Here is a 23,051-nt window from a genome sequence, read left to right on the forward strand (position 1 = left end):
TTTTTTAACTTCATCGAAGGACTTCCTCTTCTGAATTACAGCTGAGAAATCCTGGAAAAACATGATTTTTGACCACTTGTGCAGCGGTGCCTGTGGATCTTTCACCAGTGACCTGGAGGCTTCTATCACTCTTTGCTTGTTCCTGTATGTGAGGAAGTGCACTAGGATTGAGCAGGGGCACTGTACCAGCCCAGACCTGCGCACTGCCACCCGTTAGGCCCTTTCAATGTGGAACCTGCTAGATTCAATTTGAAGGCCCGGGAACTGCAGCAGCCAGTTTTCAAAGAAACTGACTGGCTGCCCCCCTTCTTCACCCTCCGGGAGCCCAACAATCCAAAGATTAATCCTCTGACATCTTTTCAAGGTCATCGACCTGATCTCGCAAGGCCCGCACTTCCCGTTCCAGTACCTGGATCCATCCAGATGAGAACTCAATTGCCGCTTCCGAGGCTGTGGTTTGACCCTCCACCTCATTCATCCACTCCCCAGGCCGTGGAGCCCCTGTTCATGCTTCTGCAACATGAATGCGATGGGTTGGACCTGGGCACGGAGCTTCTTGATCGCAGCCTCAACCTTTGCGATATGTCTTGCCATCACCGCCACCAATTCCTGTGAGTCTGTCAGGTCCCCCGGGGGGTTTGGGAGAGGCCATTACTGCAGCCTCTGGTGCGCCGGTGCTGTGGGGGAGTGTCCTCCCTGCTGCTATTTGCTCACTCCTTTTCCTTTTGCCATCCTTCCCACTCCAAATTGTCAATGAATATGTGTTCTTCAAGTTTTTTAATTAACAATTCCTCCATGTAAGTTGGCCAGGGATGGTTAAAAAACAGATATGCCTTGTCTGTTAGGCAGACCATCCACAGCAGTTCCACTGAAACACCACCATCTTGCCGAGTCCTACAATGCCTGTTTAAAAAAGGACAGTTGGGTTAGTGGTCATGCTTTAGCCAGATGAGAGTATTGTATTAAAATATCTTTGCTGTTGCTGTGTTTTTAATGCAGAGTGTTCACAAAAAGAAGAGAGCATTTTGAGTTTGAAGTTTTTATTAAAAATTTTAGAGAATATTAGAACTTGAGGCTGACCTGTTTAAAGTTGTTGTTAAGACTTCACTGGCCCCCTTCATATTGCAAATTTAAAGAAGGTTGGTCACTATCAACAGGTGGCACGGTGGCACAGTGGTTAGCACAGCTGCCTCACAGCGCCACAGACCCGGGCTCAATTCCCGCATCAGACAACTGTCTGTGTGGAGTTTGCACATTCTCCCCGTGTCTGTGGGGGTTTCCTCCCACACTCCAAAGATGTGCAGGCTAGGTGAATTGGCCAGGCTAAATTGCCCGTGGTGTTAGTTGAAGGGGTTAATGTAGGGGGTCTGGGTGGGTTGCTGTGGACTTGTTGGGCCGAAGGGCCTGTATCCACACTGTAAGTAATCTAATCTCTTCAAAGTTGCCACTGTAATTCTGAATGTTTTATTTGGGAACTTGCATTTGGAGAAGATATTTTAGTAGATTCTGCATTTGTTTCCCACAAATATTTGAGATTTAAATCTGAACTGAAACTGCCTCTTCAATAGCTAAAGCACAAGAAGCATTTTGTTGTTTTTATTTTGCTGTTCCTGGTTTTGAAATAATTTTCCTCATTTAAATCTGAACTGATGGCTTTCACATTAGCAAAGTATTAATTTGTTAAAGGAAAATAATTTTTGAATAACCTGAATGGGGTCCCCCGAGGGTTTGATCTTAGGACCCATTGATTGTTGTTTATAATTGACGGAATTGTTTAGGCAGCACAATTTAGAAATTCATGGATTGTATAAAACTTGATAATGTCATAAATAGTGAACAGAGTAACAGACTTCAAGAATTCAAAGAATGTTGAAATAGGCAGACACAATGTAGTGTAGTTAAAAGTGTGATTATCTTCATACTGATACCCACCTTGGCAAGGAAGGAATGAGAGGGGAAATGCAAACATACTTTCAGCAGCTGTCATCATCTCTAGAGTTTCTCCATCCACAGGTAGAGCACACCTTCAGACTACCACCTGCCCCTCCACAACCTGATCCAACAGATTCAATTAGCTCCCCAGTCATGAGCACGAAAAGTGAAGAAGCTAACAACAGTGAAGGGGAGGTTGTACGCTTTTTGTCAGTGGACTTTCTATGGATATTAAACCACGGGAGCTTTATCTCACCTTTCAATCATTTAAGGGATATGAAGGTTCACTGATCAAGCTAACATCACAACAGCCAGTTGGCTTTGTTACATTTGACAGCAGAGTGGGAGCAGAAGCAGCAAAGAATGCTGCATTCACCTAGCCTGCTGTTGCAGCTGCTGCACTGCATACTCAGATGTGCTGGGATTCTCAATCTGATGTATCTCCGCAAGGATGGAAGTCTTGTCCGCTTTGTTAAGTATTTAACTGCCCTTACCCAAGAATTCAGATTTCTCCATGGAGTGGTGTGCATGGACAAACTGAATTTTGTTTTCAGGTTGCTCTTTACTGAAGGAAAGTTTGGAGAACTGGCTCATTTCCCCTCAACTTAGAGGGGATGGAGTGGTCACTAAGGACTATGAATATAAAAACTTCACTGGTGAATTTTCTTTGCATGTGGGAGGATCCTAAAAATTCTATTTACTGCACAAGCTAGTAATTTTTGTTGTTATAACTATTGTATGCTGTGTGTCAATAACTTGCTTAAACACTGGCTGTCAGGGTCTTATGAAAACTGGTACTGCAATCTAGGTGGTTATCGTGAAATGATAAAAGGAGGGAATGGGAAAGTGTCTAAGGTATGAGCAGGTAGGGAAAGTTTTGGGTTGTGTGAAACAAAGGCACAGCTAACATGACTTGGACCAGATAAGAACTTGCAGTAAACAATTAGGTGTTGGAGGCAAGGGTAGTGGGTTGACGAGGTGAAAAAGCATTTCTTATGTAAAGCCATTTAACAGGATAAAAAAGCATTCTTTATGTGAAGCCTGTTAACAAGATTAAGAATATTCATTATTTAATGCCAGTTAACTTAATCTTTACTGTTGATGCTTACTGATTGTAATAGCCACCCAATCAATCTAGATATTGCCTTATTTGGTTGCTGTTCCCTGAAAGTGACTATGTAATTCCTTAAGAGTCTGCTGTTCAAGCGAAGACTAAGAACTCATGTCTCTGTACACATGGGTGATCGTTCTCTCTCCTTCCAGGGCCCGGAATAAAGATGAAGGAGGTAAAGTCGTACTGTGTCTCAGAGTGTTTGCTTCGACTGATACGGGGATAGGGAAACGGGATGACAATAAAGCAGACTCAAAGGGCCAAAGGCCTACTCGTGCTCCTATTTTCTATGTTCCCGTATAAAAAGAAACTTTGAAGTTGAATTATCAGGAAACATAAAACAAACTGGTAAAATAATATACAAATAGGTCAATAAGAGAAGAAGGCTATGTTAGGAATATAACTTCTGAAGATTGAACAGGATAATACCACAGAAAGCAATAGAAAGATTGTTTAATACTTCGGCAATCATTTTGGTTTGGTATTTGCCTGGGAGATAGAACAGATAGACATTGAATGATAAGATCAGCATGAGATAGGACCATTTCAAATCAAAAAGGATGCTTTGAATTACAAAAAGAACGTGAAGAGGATTAAATAAAATCACTTGTCTAAATGGACACCATCCATTGACAACGTAGAAGAGGCATTTCAATGCATAATTATAATTTATATATGATGATTATCACCGCGTGTCCCCAACACAGGGTCATTCTCACATATGACCCTAACACAGGGTCATTCTTATCATGTGACCATGACACGGGGTGATTCTCTCTCTGTGACTCCAACACAGTGTCATTCTCACCATGTGATCCAGACATGGGGTCATTATCTCACTGTGTCCACTAAAGTGTCATTCTCACCATGTGACCCTGACATGGGGTCATTCTCTCACTGTGTCCCCGAAACAGGGTCATTCTCACCATGTGACCCCAACACAGGGTCATTCTCTCTCTGTCCCCAACAAAGGGTCATTCTCTCAATGTGTCCCCGACATAGGATCATTCCCTCACTGTGACCCCAACAAAGGGTCATTCTCTCTCTGTAACTCCAACATAGGATCATTCTCATCATGTGACGCTGACACGGGGTGATTCTTTCTCTGTGACCCCAACACACAGTCATTCTCACCATGTCATAGAGTCATAGAGATGTACACCATGGAAACATACCCTTCTGTCCAACCGGTCCATACCGACCAGATATCTCAACCCAATCTAGTCCCACCTGCCAGCACCCAGCCCATATTCCTCCAAACCCTTCCTATTCATATACCCATCCAAATGCCTCTTAAATGTTGCAGTTGTACCAGCCTCCACCACTTCCTCTGGCAGCTCATTCCATACACGTACCAACCTCCGAGTGAAAATGTTGCCTCTTAGGTCTCTTTTATATCTTTCCCCTCTCACCCTAAACCTATGCTCTGTAGGTCTGGACTCCTCGACTCCAGGGAAAAGACTTTGCCTATTTACCCTATCCATGCCCCTCATAATTTTGTAAACCTCTATAAAGTCACCCCTCAGCCTCCGGCGCTCCAGGGAAAACAGCCCCAGCCTGTGCAGCTTCTCCCTATAGCTCAAATCCTCCATCCTCAAATCTCAGTCCTGCTAAGATTTGCTTTCCCAAAATGCAGCACCTCATATTTATTTAAATTAAACTCCATCTGCCACTTCTCAGTCCATTGGCCCATCTGGTCCAGATCCTGTTGTAATCTGAGGTAACCTTCTTCGCTGCCCACTACACCTCCAATTTTGGTGTCATCTGCAAACTTACTAACTGTACCTCTTAAGCTCGCATCCAAATCATTTATGTAAATGACAAAAAGTAGTGGACCCAGCACCAATCCTTGTGGCACTCCACTGGTCACAGGCCTCCAGTCTGAAAAACTACCCTCCACCATCACCCTCTGTCTTCTACCTTTGAGCCAGTTCTGCATCTAAATGGCTAGTTCTCCCTGTATTCCCTGAGATCTAACTTGCAAATCAGTCTCCCATGGGGAACCTTGTTGAATGCCTTACTGAAGACCATATAGATCACATCTACTGCTCTGCCCTCATCAATCCTCTTTGATACTTCTTCAAAAACTCAATCAAGTTTGTGAGACATGATTTCCCACGCATAAAGCCATGTTGAAAATCCTGAATCAGTCCTTGCCTTTCCAAATACATGTACATCCTGTCCCTCAGGATTCCCTCCAACAACTTGCCCACCACTGAGGTCAGGCTCACTGGTCTATAGTTCCCTGGCTTATCCTTAGCACCCTTCTTAAACAGTGGCACCACGTTTGCCAACCTCCAGTCTTCCGGTACCTCACCTGTGACTATCGATGATACAAATATATCAGCAAGAGGCCCAGCAATCACTTCTCTAGCTTTCCACAGAGTTCTCGGGTACACCTGAGCAGGTCCTGGGGAATTATCCACCTTTACCCGTTTCAAGACATCCAGCACTTCCTCCTCTGTAATCTGGACATTTTGCAAGATGTCACCATCTATTTCCCTACAGTCTATATCTTCCATATCATTTTCCATCGTCTAATACTAATGCAAAATACTCATTTAGTATCTCCCCCACTTTCTGCAGCTCCCCACAAAGGCCACCTTGCTGATCTTTGAGGGCCCTATTCTCTCCCTAGTTACCCTTTTGTCCTTAATGTATTTGTAAAAACCCTTTGGATTCTCTTTAATTCTATTTGCCAAAGCTATGTCACGTCCCCTTTTTGCCCTCCTGCTTTCCCTCTTAAGTACATTCCTACTTCCTTTATACTCTAAGGACTCACTCGATCTATCCTGTCTATACCTTACATATGCTTCCTTCTTTTTCTTAACCAAACCTTCAATTTCTTTAGTCATCCAACATTCCCTATAACTACCAGCCTTTTCTTTCACCCTGACAGGAATATACTTTCTCTGGATTCTTGTTATCTCATTTCTGAAGGCTTCCCATTTTCCAGCCATCCCTTTACCTGTGAACATCTGCCCCCTATCAACTTTCAAAAGTTCTTGCCTAATACCATCAAAATTGGCCTTTCTCCAATTTAGAACTTCAACTTTTAGATCTGGTCTATCCTTTTCCATCACTATTTTAAGTCTAATAGAATTATGGTCGCTGGCCCAAAAATGCTCCCCACTGACACCTCAGTCACCTGCCCTGCCTTATTTCCCAAGTGTACGTCAAGTTTTGCACCTTCCCTAGTAGGTACATCCATGTGCGCATTTAACAAATTCCTCTCCATCTAAACCTTTAACACTATGGCAATCCCAGTCTATGTTTGGAAATTTAAAATCCCCTACCATAACCACCCTATTATTCTTACAGATAGCTGAGATCTCCTTACAAGTTTGTTTCTCAATATCCTTCTGACTATTAGGGATCTATAATACAATCCCAATAAGTTGATCATCCCTTTCTTATTTCTCAGTTCCACCCAAATAACTTCCCTGGATGTATTTCCGGGAATATCCTCCCTCAGCACAGCTGTAATGCTATCCCTTATCAAAAATGCCACTCCCCCTCCTCTCTTGCCTCCCTTTCTATCCTTCCTGTAGCATTTGTATCCTGGAACATTAAGCTGCCAATCCTGCCCATCCTGAGCCATGTTTCCATAATTGTTATGATATCCCAGTCCCATGTTCCTAACCATGCCCTGAGTTCATCTGCCTTCCCTGTTAGGCCCCTTGCATTGAAATAAATGCAATTTAATTTATTAGTCCTATCTAGTCCCTGCCAGCCCTGACTGTTTGACTCATTTCTGTTCAACTGTACCCGTCTCAGATTGATCTCTTTCCTCACTATCTCCCTGTGTCCCACCCTCACCTTACTAGTTTAAATCCTCCCGAGCAGCTCCAGCAAATTTCCCTGCCAGTATATTAGTCCCCTTCCAATTTAGGTGCAATCCGTCCTTCTTGTACAGGTCACTTCTACCCCAAAAGAGATTGCAACGATCCAAAAATATGAATCCTTCTCCCATACACCAGCTCCTCAGCCATGCATTCATCTGCTCCATCCCCCTTTTCCTGCTCTCGCTATCTCATAGCACCAGGAGTAATCCAAATATTACTACACTCGAGGACCTCCTTTTTAAATTCCTGCCTAACTCTCTGTAATCTCCCTTCAGAATTTCAACCTTTTCCCTTCCTATGTTGTTGGTTCCAATGTGGACAATGACCTCTTGCTGGCCCCTCTCCCCCGTGAGAATATTCTGCACCGTCTCTGAGACATCCTTGACCCTGGCACCAGGGAACAACACACCATTCTGCTTTATCGCTGCTGGCCACAGAAGCGTCTGTCTGTAACTCGGACTGGTCAGTCCCCTAACACAATTGATCTCTTGGAACCCGACGTATCCTTGTTGTATTAGAGCCAGTCTCAATACCAGAAACTTGGCTGTTCGTGCTACGTTCCCCTGAGAATCCATCACCCCCTACATTTTCCAAAACAGCATACTTGTTTGAAATGGGTATATCCACAAAAGACTCCAGCACTAGGTGCCTACCTCTCTTACCTTTCCTGGAGTTAACCCATCTATGTGACTGTATCTGAGACTTCCCCCCTTCCTATAACTGCCTCCATCACATACTGTTGCTGCTGCAAATTCCTCATTGCTTCTAACTGTCTCTCCAACCAATCCATTCAATCTGATAAGATTTGCATCCAACAGCATTTATGGTAGATATAATCCGCAGTAACCCTAAAACTTTCTTTAAACTCCCACATCTGACAAGAAGTACATATCACTGCAAAGGCCATTTTTACTCCTTCACAATCTACAGGCCCAGAAAATAACACCGACTTACTCCTCTACAAAACACAGCCCCTGGTTAAACTAATAGTTATGGCTTATATTTTAAGTTTAATCAAGAGACATATCTCCAAAAACATATTATCACTAAACAACCCACTCTCCTCACTACTGCAGCCTTTCTATTAGACACACTTAAAACAATGATTAACTTATCTGATCCTGTGTTTTGAACTTCACCAAAAAATTTTCTCCAAGATTAGTTGTGAATTTCACTGTTTGTTAATTTTTTCAGACACACTCTGATGTCCAGCGATACATGAATTCAAAACAGCAAAGGCAGTTGTGACCCCGACACAGGGTCATTCTCTCAGTGTGTCCCAACACAGGGTCATTCTCTCCATGTGACCCCAACACAGGGTCATTCTCACCATATGACCCTGACACAGGGTCATTCTCTCAGTGTGTATCCAACACAGGGTCATTCTCCCACCGTGTCCCCGACTCAGGGTCATTCTCTCACTGTGGCCCTAAAACAGGGTCATTCTCATCATGTGATCTTGACACAGGATCATTCTCACTATGTGACCCTGACACGGGGTCATTCTCATCATGTTACCCGACACAGGGTCATTCTCACCATGTGACCCTGACACAGGGTCATTCTCTCACAGGATCATTCTCACCATGTGACCCTGACACGGGGTCATTCTCACCAATGTGATCCTGACACAGGATCATTCTCACACTGTGTCCCTGACACAGGGTCATTCTCTCACTGTGTCCCCAACACAGGGTCATTCTCACCATGTGACCCCGACACAGGATCATTCTCATCATGTGACCCTGACACAGGGTCATTCTCTCACAGGGTCATTCTCACCATGTGACCCTGACACAGGGTCATTCCCACCATGTGAGCCTGGCACAGGGTCATTCCCTCGCTGTGACTCCAACACAGGGTCATTCTCAGTGTAACCCTGACACAGGGTCATTCTCTCTGAGTTGCTGACTCAGGGTCATTCTCTGTGAATCAATTAAAAGCAGTGTGGCAACAGATTTGTGGTGAAAATGTGTTGCTGGTTAAAGCGCAGCAGGTCAGGCAGCATCCAAGAAACAGGAAATTCGACGTTTCGGGCATAAGCCCTTCATCAGGAATGAGGAAAGTGTGTCCAACAGGCTAAGATAAAAGTTAGGGAGGAGGGACTTGGGGGAGGGGCGATGGAGATGTGATAGGTAGAAGGAGGTCAAGGTGAGGGTGATAGGCCGGAGTGGGGTGGGGGCGGAGAGGTCAGGAAGAAAATTGCAGGTTAGGAGGGCGGTGCTGAGTTCAAGGGAATTGACTGAGAGAAGGTGGGGGGAGGGGAAATGAGGAAACTGGAGAAATCTGAGTTCATCCCTTGTGGTTGGAGGGTTCCCAGGCGGAAGATGAGGCGCTCTTCCTCCAACCGTCGTGTTGTTATGTTCTGGCCATGGAGGAGTCCAAGGACCTGCATGTCCTTGGTGGAGTGGGGGGGAGAGTTAAAGTGTTGAGCCACGGGGTGGTTGGGTTGGTTGGTCCGGGTGTCCCAGAGGTGTTCCCTGAAGCGTTCCGCAAGTAGGCGGCCCGTCTCCCCAATATAGAGGAGGCCACATCGGGTGCAGCAGATGCAATAGATGATGTGTGTGGAGGTGCAGGTGAATTTGTGGTGGCTATGGAAGGATCCCTTGGAGCCTTGGAGAGAGGTAAGGGAGGAGGTGTGGGCGCAAGTTTTGCATTTCCTGCGGTTGCAGGGGAAGGTGCCGGGAGTGGAGGTTGGGTTGGTGGGGGGTGTGGACCTGACGAGGGAGTCACGAAGGGAGTGGTCTTTGCGGAACGCTGATAGGGGAGGGGAGGGAAATATATCCCTGGTGGTGGGGTCCGTTTGGAGGTGGCGGAAATGACGGCGGATGATACGCTGTATACGGAGGTTGGTGGGGTGGTAGGTGAGAACCAGTGGGGTTCTGTCCTGGTGGTGGTTGGAGGGGCGGGGCTCAAGGGCGGAGGAGTGGGAAGTTGAGATGCAGTGGAGGGCATCGTCGATCACGTCTGGGGGGAATCTGCGGTCCTTGAAGAAGGAGGCCATCTGGGCTGTACGGTATTGGAACTGGTCCTCCTGGGAGCAGATGCGGCGGAGACGAAGGAATTGGGAATATGGGATGGCGTTTTTACAGGGGGCAGGGTGGGAGGAGGTGTAGTCCAGGTAGCTGTGGGAGTCAGTCGGTTTATCGTAGATGTCCATTTCTATCACAGGTGACCGAATCAACTTTCCATTTCTATCTTAGGCGACCGGATCAATCCTTTTCCTCCGCTACATCGATGACTGTATCGGCGCTGCCTCGTGCTCCCACGAGGAGGTTGAACAGTTCATCAACTTTACCAACACCCTCCATCCCGACCTCAAATTCACCTGGACTGTCTCAGACTCCTCCCTTCCCTTCCTAGACCTTTCCATTTCTATCTCAGGCGACCGAATCAACCCCTCTACAACAGATTTGTGGTGAAGAGTCCTTAGTATGAGCTACCTTTGATTCTGAATCAAGGTGAGCTGATAGTGGAGGAACTCAACATTGAGGTAAGGTTCATAAGACAGGATGGACTTTGTCTTTAACTATTTTTCAATCATAGTAGTTTTCACTCGATAGATCGGCAATTAATGTCTATTCCTAATTGCCCAAAAGATACTTAACTGTCTCCCAAATTGCTGTGAGTCTGGAATCACATGTAGACCAGATCAGGTAAGGGCAGTGGTTTCGTTTGCTAAAGGACTCTAGTGAACTAGGTGGGCTTTTCCTTGACAATTAGCAATGGTTTCATGGTCAGTGTGGGCTCCCAGATTTCTGTTGAATTCAAATTCCACCATCTGGCATGGCAGGATTTGAACCCAGAACATTCCCTTGATTAACAGTATAGTTTAATACCACTGAGCCATTGCTTCTGTTGAGGACTATGGATGAAAAATTGCATACTCCAGACTTCCTAAATGCAGGTGGACTGCTTGCAGTGCTGAGACACAAATGGTGCCTCCCGTAAGGAAGATGGTATCCTTGAGCCCTGCAGCAGAGGTTGAGCTGGTCAGCAGTCCCAGAGGAAACCACCTCAGATGTATAAGGGTTTTATGGAGTGTTTAGTTACTATTATGGACCAGACCAAACCCCCTCAAAATATATTAAGAAGATAGTCCAGACCTTAACATTTTCTTATTTTAAAAATAAATGTAAGGCATGAAATATCTGCATGAAATTCAATTGGTCAAACTACCAGGCTTGAAACAGAACTCACTTTATTCATATATGATCTTTAAAATACAGACAAAATGAAAATAAAAGAATTGGCTTAACTGTAACGCTTTTGAAATGCTCACCAAAATAATATACATTTTAACTGCTAATTAACTGATCCAATATAGTTACATCCCATATACAAACCCTTGGCACAGACCAGTTCAGTAATATAGATTGTCTCACATGCAATTCTAGCAGCAGGAAGAGCACCCCAGCTTTTGGCTGTAACAGAGAGGAATAAGAAGTTCCACATCCAGCTTCAAGATGCCAGCAGCTGCTACTGAAGGCTAAAGCTGAAAAAAAAGTTCCAGTCCTGTGAGAGCTTGACCCCATCCATTCAGATTGTTTCTATTGTTCCAGCTTTTAAAAAAAAGCCCCAAGGCCTCACACGCTGTTTACTTTGTTGGCTTTGGAGTAGACTGCTTGGCACATCTGTCTCAACCTCTCCTCGTTAAAAAAATACCCAGGACAAAATACACCTCTTAAAGCCATACTGTCATAGTTATAACTGGCAAAGGAGATCAGTGATGGAAATTGATTCGGAGTTTTGGAAACAAATTGGGATTATGTCTTGGACAAATAAATTGTGATTTAATGGAATTGATGATGTGAAATTCACAGTTCGGGTTGAATAATATAAAAGGAAATTGAAACGTGAGACATTGACCTCATTTTACCCGAGTGAGTTAAGAAGTGATTTCCTGCCTTTGAAAGTAGCCAGCAATATTGTGCTGTTTGAACTTGAAAGGGTCGAAGAGGAAATTGTGTTCAGTGAAATGCCAGAAAAAAATCTCACTGACTCATTTTTGATCTGAAAAGGAATGTCATAATGTGAACCAATTGTTTTGTAAACTCAGATAGTGGATACAAATGGTGCATTCCACATGATGTAAGGGGTCACGAAGGCCAAATTGCACATGTTCAGGGAATATCATGAATGGGAAGGTGTGGAGTGGTGACACAAAGATGGCTGAATAAATTCAGTTAATTAATAGCCACTTAAATGTCTCATCCTGTTGCCATGAGTAATCCAGTTGGGACTTGCAGCTGCACATGCTGGTGTTAGGCAAGGGAAGACCTCCTTTACTTCTTGCCTATCAGAGAACACCCCTCCACATCCCCCCAACATTTTCACTAACCCTACAAAGGGGGTCTACTGAACCTAGCCCTCATTTCCTCACTTCCTTGTTGTGCCTCGTGATCTCAGCAGGAGCCACCATATCTGATAGACTGTCAGGATGAAGAGATGCCAGCCATTAGAATGTTTGGTACCTAAGGAGGAAAACCTCCAGAGAGAGAGAGAGAAATAGAAGTCCCATTTCAAACCATTTAATGCTGCTCTGAATGTTGAATGGCTGTGAGGCAACTGGTGGGATAATAAGTAGGATCACCTTCCCAGTGAATTCATAGCCACGAGGAGTGGGAATGGCAGCTCCCCATTCAATCCAGCAGCAGCTATAGTGATGTCAGCAATTATAGTAAGCAGCCAATCACATTGAAGCATTCTCACAAACAGCAAATCAGAAAGTAACAACAACTAAGTCCCATCACTTACAGGCAAAACATTATAGAGGGTGGGAAATCCAAAACAAAAACAGAAAATGCCAGAGAACCTCAATAGGCCTGGCAGCATATTTAGAGAGAGAAACAGAGCCAATATTTTCAGTATAATATGACTGTTCTTCAGAACTGAAGGGGAAATGACTGAATTTTAAAAACTAGTATAGGGAGAGGGAGTGAGTGAAACAGAGGGTGAGGGAGCATACGGCAAAAGGCAAAGAGAATTCTGATGGTGAAGTGATTAGAATTGACCATTCAGTCATTGAGCATGGAAACTGACCCTTCGGTCCAACCAGTCCATGCCGATCATATTCTCAAACTAACCTATTCCCGCCTGCCTGCTCCGGAGTAATATCTCTCCAGACCTTGTCAAGTCATGTACCTATCCAAATGTCTTTTAGACATTGTAATTGTACCCACATCCACCACTTCCTCAGGATGTTCATTCCCTATGCAAACCACCCTCTTTGCAAAAATTTGCCTTTTATGTATTTTTTAAGCCTCTCTCCTCTTACTTTAAAAATGTACCCCATAGTCTTCTGCAAGCCTGCTTGCTGATATGACTGCCATGCTCCATGTAGCTCAGGACTTTGGAAAATGCCGCAACCAAACTCTCCATTGGTACAAAATTATCTCTTTAAAACGGCAGTATGGTTCAATGCTATGAGTCATGTGACAAATTGACAGTTTGAATCTGCTCTATCATTCAATAAGATCATGGCAGAGTTGGCTGTGACCTCACATCACCAGCACCACTTACTGTGGATGTCCACATATCCCTTGTTTAACAACAATCTATCTACCTCTGCCTTAGTAATATTCAAAGAATCTGCTTCTACCATCTTCACTGAAAGACACATGTACCTCTATGCGAGGTCTTTTGCCTCATTTCTGTTTTAAATGCATAAACCCTTATTTTAAAAATGTTATGTGTAGGTTTTAGGAGTTGTATCCCAGTATTAATTTCTTCATTTGAAATGTTAACCAATAATGCAACAGTAGATAGTGTGGTGCAGTAACTCAGAAATAAGTTATAATTAATACCTATTAAAATAGGGCAGTAACCTCATGGGCATAATTTGACTCTTGTTTTCTGGTACTTTATTGATTGGATTGAGGTCAGTCAGGTGGGCCTCATAGAATATGAGTTCCCTGACTGGGGCTGTTAACCTGGTCCAATAAGGGAGCTCTGGCTGCCAGATATAAACAGGAGTATCAAAGGTTCTGTTTACTCTTGGAGCTGGCTTTAAGCTGGCTCAATCAGTGCCATGTACTATGCTCACGTAAATAAAGCAGGACTCAGTTGTGGGACACTGGCCTTCGTGGAGTTAATTCAGTGGCACGAAGAGAGAAATGCACCCCTGAAGAGATTCATTCACATCTTTCAATTGGGTAAGCATTTCTGACATCATGCGGCTATTGGGAAGTTTGACTTGTTCAATCCTGTCGCCAAAGACTAGGCCAATTATGTGGAAAGGATGCATTATCTTTTCCATGCAGATGGAAAGCAATGAATCATTCTCCTCACTCTCAGCTTTTTTGGTTGATAGGAGCCTAACTTTCTCTGAGATACCAGTTCCTAAAACCTTTCAAGTGTTGACGGATTTAGCTAAGGAACATTATAACCCCAAGCCTCCACTAATTATGAGATGCTGTCAGTTTTGCTTGGCAGTTCAAGAACCAGGGGAATCAATATGGGGATGTTTGACGAAGTTAAGACGACTGGCAGAGATATGTGTCTTTGGTTTAACCCTAAGTAAGATGCTGAGAGACCGTTTAGTATGTGGGATTAATGATATAAACATGCAAAAGCTCAACTGGACTTCTAACAGGTACAAAGTAGTTCTTCTATAATGTAATGGTTGTGTTCTTGTGCATCCCCACGTTGTAGAAAAATTGTACTTTAGAAACAGTGTTTAAAGTGTTGGCGATGTAATCGCGTTACAGCCATCACACGTTTTATAAGTTTTTGCTGTAGAAAAAATGTCCCCAATTTGTCAAGCGAATTTGCAGTAACAAAACACATGTGATAGCAGAATGACCTGTACCATAATTGATTTTGTCATTAGAAAATGCGGTAAGTCAAGCTTATGCTTGACTTAAGGATATTCTGATGGAAGTGGACGCCCTTGGCAGTTCGACTGAGCTTGGGGAACACCACTTGAGTGAGGGCAATTACATAGACTCACTCAGGACACATCCTGAACAAAGGCACTCTAAGGTGGCCCACAGCAAAACCACAAAAAAAGCTAAGCCTCGCCCAAATGGTGGTTTTCTTTCAGATCCGGGATAGCAAGCTATTCTAGTTGCTGCCAGTACACGAACTTGAGACAGCAAAAGACTCCCACTAGACCTGAACTGATTAAGAGAACTCATAGGCCAGTATCCAGGAGAGTACACACACTGGAAACGTCTGGTTTGGAGCAGTTAACTTGCTTAGCAATATCCAAATCAGAATCAATCCAAACAAACATCTGGTTAAATAGCCACCAATTTGGGGTGGCACAGTGGCTTGGTGGTTAGCACTGTTTCCCTCACAGCACCAGCGTCCCAGCCTTTGGTTACTGTCTGTGTGGAGTTTGCACATTCTCCCAGTGTCTGCGTGGGTTTCCTCCGGGCGCTCCGGTTTCCTCCCACAGTCCAATGATGTGCAGATCAAGTGAATTGGCCATGCTAAGTTGCCCATAGTGTCAGGTGCATTAGTCAAAGGGAAATGGGGCTGGGTGGATTATTCTTCTGAGAGTCAAGTCAGTGTGGACATGTCGAGCTGAAGGGCCTGTCTCCACACTGTAGGAAATGTAATCTAATTTAATGGAGATTGACACTGGCACGGCTGTATCAGTGATTACAGAACCAGTGTTTAACAACATTTGCTCTGGACTCCAACCCTTTAGTTTCTATAAGTCATTGTCTAGGCTGAGAACCATCAACGGGGAATCCCTACAGACTAAGGATACACTTTGATTCTGCTCTCTTATAGTAAAAAATGAGGTCTGCAGATGCTGGAGATCACAGCTGCAAATGTGTTGCTGGTCAAAGCACAGCAGGCCAGGCAGCATCTCAGGAATAGAGAATTCGACGTTTCGAGCATAAGCCCTTCATCAGGAATAAGAGCTCTTATTCCTGATGAAGGGCTTATGCTCGAAACGTCGAATTCTCTATTCCTGAGATGCTGCCTGGCCTGCTGTGCTTTGACCAGCAACACATTTGCAGCTCTGCTCTCTTATAGTTCAGTTATCACTGATTGTGGGAAAAGGCTCAGGCCCAAGCTTATTGGGGTGAAATAGGTTGAGAGAGATTCAACTTGATTGGCTCAGCATTTTTTGATTAGAAAATGGCTGCCTGAGTGAAATCCTACTTACAGTCCTGGAAGTTTCTCAGGAAAGTCGAGGGACTATCAAAGGAGCCAAGGCCACATTTAAATTTGGACCAAGAGGCAATTCCACAGTTCTGCAAGGCCCGCTCAGTGCTATTTGCCTTGTGGGCAATAGGAGAGATAGACATCAAGAGGCTGGAACGGGAAGGATTCATCACGCCAGTACAGTTTGCAGAATGGGCCATACTGGTTGAATTGATTGTGAAACCTGACGGGTTGGTTCACTTTTGTGGAATTTCAAATAAACAGTGACCCGATTCTTGCAGCTGGATAAGTAATGAATCCCTTGGATTGAGAACTTATCGGCAAAACTGGCAGGAGATTGTCCTTCACGAATTAGACATGAGTCATATGTATTTGCAACTGCAATTAAATGAGGACTCCCAAAAGAATTCTAAAATTAATAGCCATAAGGGCTTGTACAAATATACATGTCTGTGTTTGGGTGGCGTCATCAGTCTGCACTATTTTCACAATGGACAGTGGAGAACAGTTCAAAAGATGTAGCCCAGATTGCCAATTATCTGGACGATGTGCTAATAACAGGGCCCACCAACAAAGAGCATTTGGAGAACTCAGACATTAGATTCCCTACAGGGTGGAAACAGGCCCTTCAGCCCAACCAGTCCACATTGACCTTCCGAAGAGTAACCCACCCCCGTCTGACTAATAAATCTATCACTAGGGCAATTTAGGATGGCCAATTCACCTGACCTGCACATCTTTGGACTGTGGAAGGAAACCAGAGCAAACCCACGCAGACACAGGGTGAATGTGCAAACTCCACACAGACAGTCACCCAAGGCTGGAATCGAACCTGGGGCCATGGTATGATGAGGCAACAGTGCTAACCATTGAGCCACCATAGTGCTTAAGCATTTCTCCAAGGTGGGTGTACACCTTAGAAGGGAAAAGCATATGCTTCAGGTACTCCAAGTGACCCAAATAAAATACTGAAAGGACTGCAAGTGCTGGATATCAGAAACAAAAGCACTAATTGCTGGAAAAGCACAGCGAGTCTGGCAGCATAGAACATAGAACACAGGAATGGGCCCTTTGTCCCATGATGTTGTGCTGAATGACACCAATTTAAACTAGTCCCTTCTGCCTGTCCTTTATCCATATCCCTTCACTCCTTGCATATTTGTGTGCTTATCTGAAATTCTCTTAAACAACCCTACTGCATCTGCTTCCACCACCTGGCTGTGTGTTCCAGACTCCTACCACTCTCTGTGTAAAAACACTTGCCCCCACATCTCCTTTGAACTTTTCCCCTTCTTACCTTACAGGCATGCCCCCTAGTTTTTTGCCATTTCAAATCTGGGAAAAGATTCTGACCATCAACCCTAACTATGCATTTCATAATTTTATAGACTTCTACCAAGCCCTCCATCAGCCTCTGCCACTCCAGAGAAAACAACCCAAGTTTTTCTAGCCTCTCCTTTATGGCTCTTACCCTCTAATCCAGGTAGCATCCTGGTAAATCTCCTCTGTACCCTCTCCAAAGCCTCCATACCCTTCCTGTAATGCCACGACCAGAACTGAATGCAGTACTTGAAGCGTGACCTAACCAAAGTCTTCTAAAGCTGGAACATGACATCTCGATTCTTGTATTCAATTCCCCAATCAATAAAGGAAAGCATGGCATATGCCTTCTTTATCATCCTATTTACTTGCTTGGCTACTTTCAGGGAGTTACAGACTCCGACCCCAAGATTCTTCTATACATCAATGCTGATCAGGTCCTGCCATTAACTGTTTACCTTTCCCTAACTTTTAATCTCCCGAAGTGCGCACCTCACACCTACCCAGATTAAACTCCATCTGCCATTTCTCCACCCATAACTGCAACTGATCTACATTCCCTCCATATCCTTTGATGATCTCCTACACTATCCAAAACTCCATCGATCTTTGTATCATCTGTAAATTTACTAACCCACCCATCTACATTTTTGTCCAAGTCAGTTATATATACCACAAACAGAAGATGCCCCAGTAAAGATCCCTGCAGAACACCAGTAGTCACAGATCTCTAGTCTGAAAAACACCCTTCCCCCATTTTCCTCTGCTTTATTTAGGCAAGCCAGTTCTGAATCACATGACTAAGTCACTGTGGATCCCATGCATCTTAATCTTCTAGATGAGCCTACCATGAGGAACCTTGTCAAAAGTCTTACTAAAATTCGTGTAGACAACACCTGCTGCTTTAACCTTATCAATCATCTTTGTTACCTCCTCAAAAAATTCAGCCAAGTTAGTAAAACATGACCTACGCTGCACAAAGCCAAGCTTACTGTCCCTAACTAGGCCATGCTTTTCCAAACACATGCAACTTCTATCGTTAAGAATTCTCACCAATAGCTTCCCAACCAGCAATGTGAGACTCCTGGTCTTTGGATTCCCAGATTATCCCTATTTCTCTTCTTGAACAGAGGAACAACATTAGCTATTCACCAATCCTCCAGTGGCTAGTGAGTATACAAAACTCTTGGTCAAGGCCTCAGCTATTTCCTCTCTCGCCTCTCTCAATAACGTGGAGTAGATACCATTCGGGACCTGGTGATTTATTCACTTTAATGCTCTTCAAGAGACTCAACACTACTTCTTTCTTGATCTCAAGCATATTAGCATGCTCCACACAAATCTCATTATCCTCCACATCCTTCTCCTGGGTGAATACTGACGCAAAGTACTCATTTAGGATCTCACCCACATCCTTATCCTCCAAGCATAAGTGCCCTCCTTTATCCTTGTGTGGTCCTACCTTTTCCCTAGTTAGCTTCTTATTTGTGATGTATCTATAGAATGCCTTGGGATTCTCTGTAACCCTACTTGCCAGAGTTATTTCATGGCGCCTTCTTGCTCTCCTAGTTTCCTGCTTGAGTACTTTGCTGCTTTCTTTATATTCCTTATGGACCCTGTTCAATTTTAGCTTCCTAAACCTTACATATGCTTCTTTTTACCTTTTGATTAAACTCACAACCTCCCTTATTATTTAAGGGTCCTTTACCTTGCCATCTTTGTCCTTCCTCCTTACTGGAACATGCCAGTCCTGAAATATCATCAGCACATCTTCAAACAATTCCCACATGTCAAATGTGGACTTGCCCGATAACAGCTCCTCCCAGTTAACACTCCCTGGCTCCTGCCTAATACTGACATATTTTGCCCTCCCCCAATTTAGTACATTGCCACAAGGTCCTGACTTATCCTTATTCATAGCTATCTTAAAGCTTAAGGGAGTTGTGATCTCTGTTTCCAAATTGCTCTCATACTGAAAGGTCAGTCACCTGGCCAGGCTCATTAGCCAATACAAGGTCCAGTACGGCCTTTCCTCTAGTTGGACTATCCACATGCTGTTTCAAAATACCCCTTTTGGATGCACTTAACAAATTCTGTCCCATCTACGCCTCTTGCTCTAATGGGGTCCCAGTCAGCATTGGGGAAATTAACATCACCCACTATGACAATTCTGTTGTTATTGCAACTTCTCATAATCTGCCTATATATTTGTTCCTCTGTTTCTAGGTGGCTGTTGGAGGGTTCATAGTATAATCCTGTCAGACTGACTGCACCCATTTTATTTTTGAGCTCTACCAATATTGCCTCAGTGGATGGAGCTCTCCAGTATGTCCTCCCTGAGTGCAGATATGACATTTTCCCTGAGTGGTAATGCAACTTCTACAAGTCTTTTACCTTCCTCTCTATCGCATCTAAAGCACCTGTGAAGAACAATCAGAGTTAACGTTTTGGGTCCAGTGACTCTTCCTCAGAACTGATGGTAGCTGGGAAAATGTTGGCTTTTCATGCAGAAGATAAGGCGGCGGGCAAGGAGTAAACTATAGGTGGGGATAGAGCCCAAAGAGAGAGAAGACAAAGGATCAGCCCAGGCGAATGAAATGGTTGGTGAATTATTGTGGAAAATTCATACATAACCTGGCCTCCATCCTAGTGTCGCTTTTCCTGCACCTCAGATGCTGCCTGACCTGCTGTGCTTTTCCTGCACCATACTCTCGACAGTGATCTCCAGCATCTGCAGTCCTCACTTTCTCCTCCATCCTAGCACCCTTACACCTGCTACTAAAAAAGGTTCAGCCTTGGGAATGGTCTCATAGCCAAGAAGCAGCCTTTAGAGAAGTGAAGAAGCAACTATCGTTGTCTTGGTGTTGGCATAATATGATCACAAGTTGAAAAAGTGCTTTATGCTGTCTAGAGGTTGTGAAAACTGCTGCATAAATGCAAGATTTCCTTTTAAAAAAAAATCCAATCTCATTTCTCTCTCTTCCTTTCAGACTAGTTTTTAAAACCTGCCCCTTGGAAGATAACAACCAAATCCCTGTGCATCTGGTGGATGTCTCTTTGTATCAATTTCCATCTGAACCACTTTCAGATGTCTTAATAAATTGTATAAATGCAATCTACTGCCGTATGCATGGAAGTCAAAATATGTTTAAATTCCAATTGGCAGTCAAACATTATAAATCCATTTTGGAAGCATCACAGCTAGACTGCAACGGAACTGATTAGATTAGATTAGATTTACAGTGTGGAAACTGGCCCTTCGGCCCAACAAGTCCACACCGACCCGCCGAAGCGAAACCCACCCATACCCCTACATTTACCCCTTACCTAACACTGCGGGCAATTTAGCATGGCCAATTCACCTGACCCGCACATCTTTGGACTGTGGGAGGAAACCGGAGTACCCGGAGGAAACCCACGCTGACACGGGGAGAACGTGCAAACTCCACACAGACAGTCGCCTGAGTCGGGAATTGAACCCGGGTCTCAGGCGCTGTGAGGCAGCAGTGCTAACCACTGTGCCACCGTGCCGCCCACCTGATTATTGTTGAGAAGCAATTCCAAACATTTCCTATTATTTCTATGTCAGACAGTAACCTGCGAAAGTCATTGATCTGAAATCGACTCCAGCTGTCTTAGGTTGCCATCTAGTGGCAGCACTCTCGCCACAAGCATAGGATACTTTGGTGGGTTTTTCAAATACCGTTATAGAAGTCTTTATTTTCTAGAGCTGAAAATGTGTTGCTGGTTAAAGCGCAGCAGGTCAGGCAGCATTCAAGGAACAGGAGATTCGACGTTTCGGGCATAAGCCCTTCATCAGGATGATGAAGGGCTTATGCCCGAAACATCGAATTTCCTGTTCCTTGGATGCTGCCTGACCTGCTGCACTTTAACCAGCAACACATTTTCAGCTCTGATCTCCAGCATCTGCAGACCTCACTTTTTACTCGAAGTCTTTATTCTGTAAACATGTTGATGCGTTCATGAAATAATTTGACATATTATTTCTGAAACCTGAATAATGAAATAGGAACAGATTTCATCAGAATCAAAAATAAGACATGATATAACTAAATCAACCTACAATCATTAATATTCTTGAGTAGGCATTTAAGTGAATATTTCTCTGTCGATTTTTTTTTATTTAACTCTAATTGATATATCATACGTTTTCATTCAAAGAATGAGAAAGTGGATAAGGTTCATACATGGACACTTCTCAAAATGATTATGTGCTGAATCTCAGAATCAAGGGGCAGAAGAGAGTTTGACCAGACCCAGACTTTCAGTGTGGTTTTTAGATCGGTTAGAATTAGAAAATTAAAAACAATTATAGTTACTTATACACTCTTATTCAAGCTCTGAATTGCAACTTTTAAATGATTGAGGTAATTTTAAGTGACTGACAAATTTAAGGATTAACTGTAATGTGGAACAGACTAACCAAATAGGAGAGGAAGGTAATGACCAACCACAGCTCAGATTCAATGGCTACATGATTTCCAGAAATCAATCAAGTGCTTTAAAAGGTACAGACAAACAAAAGAAAATACGATTTGTGGAAGTTTAGCAATTGTTGTGGTCACTTGTTACCCAATCCAATCATGTCCAGTACAATTCTGACAAAGGTGTTTCTTCCACACAGATACATTCATAATCTCTCATGAACAACCTTTGGTACACCTCCTCTTCCAAATTATACAGTATTAGCGTAATTTTCCTCAAATACAGTATCTAGATCTACACCTGTAATACACCAGACCAAATCCCCTCAAAATACATTAAGAAGATAGCTTAGACCCTAACTTTTTCTTATATTAAAGGTTAGTGGTAAATTGTGTTCCAGATGCAATTTGTTTAGCCAAACCACTCAACATTAAGCAAAACATACTTTATTCATACACTATAGGTAAAATACAACAAAAGAAAAATAATGGGGGCAGCTCGGTGGCTCAGTGGTAACCACTGCTGCCTCATAGCACCAGGGACTGGAGATCAATTCCAACCTTGGACAACGGTCTATGTAGAGTTTGCACCTTCTCCTCACGTCTGCGTGGGTTTCCTCCAGGTGGTCCGGTTTCTCCCACAATCCAAAGATGTGCAGGTGAGGTGAATTGGCCATGCTAAATTACCCATAGTGTTCAGGGATGTGTAGGCTAGGTGCATTAGTCAGGGGTAAATGTAGCGTAATAGGGTAGGGGAATGGGTTTGGGTGGGATATTCTTTGGAGGGTCAGTGTAGACTTATTAGGCTGAATGGCCTGTTTCCATTATGTAGGGATTCTATGATGAAAGAAAATAATTGGTTTACCTATAACTCTGTTGAAATGCTTAACAAAATAATAGATACAATAACTATCACTAATCAACTGTTCTAGTTTAGTAACATCCCATAAACACATCAGCGACAAAGGCAAATTCAGTAAAACAGATTGTCTCACATTCAACTCCAGCTGCAGGAAAACAGCAAGAGAAAACTCAGAGAAAGTGTAACAGGGAGAGATGTACTGCAGCTTCCAAACCCTGCTGTGACCCTAGTGACAATTGCTGCTACTGAAAAAAACTGAACTAAAAATCCTGGTTCTGTGACAGCTTGACCACACCCATTCAGGCTGCTTCTATTGTTCCTATATTTTAAAGATCTCCAAGGCCTCACAAGCTGTTTACTCTGAGTTTTCAATAGACATTTCTTCACCTCTGCCTTAAACTCTCTCTTCAAAA

Source organism: Hemiscyllium ocellatum, chromosome 2, assembly GCF_020745735.1.
Source record: "Hemiscyllium ocellatum isolate sHemOce1 chromosome 2, sHemOce1.pat.X.cur, whole genome shotgun sequence".
Lineage (NCBI taxonomy): Eukaryota > Metazoa > Chordata > Chondrichthyes > Orectolobiformes > Hemiscylliidae > Hemiscyllium > Hemiscyllium ocellatum.